The sequence below is a fragment of the Echinops telfairi genome, unplaced genomic scaffold (genome assembly GCF_000313985.2).
Source record: "Echinops telfairi isolate 266 unplaced genomic scaffold, ASM31398v2 ScPeMD7_7469;HRSCAF=8507_1, whole genome shotgun sequence".
Lineage (NCBI taxonomy): Eukaryota > Metazoa > Chordata > Mammalia > Afrosoricida > Tenrecidae > Echinops > Echinops telfairi.
Window position 1 is genome coordinate 79820749 of NW_022111373.1, and position 1308 is coordinate 79822056.

Here is a 1308-nt window from a genome sequence, read left to right on the forward strand (position 1 = left end):
GGGTTTTGGTGAAGAATATGGAATATATACTAGAAGAATGAACAAACGTGTCTTGGAAGAAGTACATCCAGAGTGCTCCTTGAAAGTGAGCAGGTGAGACTTCGTATTACATATATGGGGTATGTGATAAGGATGGACCAATCCCAGGAGAAAGGACATCATGTTGGGCTGGGCTCTCTAGAGGAGCAAACCCAGTGACACATGTACTTATTTAAGTGTGTCCGTTGAAGCCCGGTGAAAGTAAGGATTGGATTTCAGGAAGCAATTTTGAGCACTTGCATTGTTTGGATTTTTATTATAAAGAGTTATATTTTTAGTTTAAAATTGAATGATATATAAAAGGTTAATAATAATGGGAACAACACGAATGAAATCAATGCCACTGAACTGTATATGTAACCATTACAGAAATGAAAAAAATATTTTGTTAGCTGTGGGCTTCTTGTTGCTAAGCGCCATCAAGTTGATTCTAACTCAAATTGACCAGATGACAAACTGCTTGGTTCTTCCCCATCCTCATAATCATTGCTATATCCGAGACCACTGCTGTGGCCACTGTCAGCCTGCCTTGTGGAAGGTCTTCCTCCTGATGTTCCTCTCCAGGCTCTAGTCCCTTTGGATAACACACCATCCTTGATTCTAAGGAGCATTCTAGCTGTACTCCTTCCAAGAAAGATTTGGCATTCCATGGTATATTCTGTATTCTCTTGAACATCAAAATTCAATTGCATTAGTGCTTCTTTCATCTTTTTTATTCATTGTTAAGCTTATGTGTGCATATGAGATAAGTGAAAATATCATGATGTGGGTCAAGTATGCCTTGGTCCTCAAAGTGACACTTTTGCTTTTTAACACTTTAAAGACGTCTTTTGCAGCATTTCCCCCCAATGTAATATGCCTTTGGTTTAGTGACTACTGTTTTGATGAGAATTGATTGTGGAGCTATGGATAATTAAATCCTGGACAATTTCAACATTTTCTATATTTATCATGGTGTTGTTTATTGGTCCAGTTGTGAGGATTGTTGTTTTCTTTACACTGAGCTATAATCCATGCTGAAAGCTGTGTTATTTCATCTTCAGCACGAAGAGCTTCAAGTCCTCTTAGCTTTCAGCAAGCTAGGTTGTGTTATCTGCACATCTCAAGTTGTTAATGAGTCTTCCTTCATTCCTGATACCGCATTCTTCAACATATGTTGAAGTTTTTAATCACTATCTCAGCATACAGATTGAATAAGTAGGATGAAAGGAAACAATCGAGACACACACCTGTCCTGCTTTTAAACCTGCAGCATCCCATTGTTCTCTT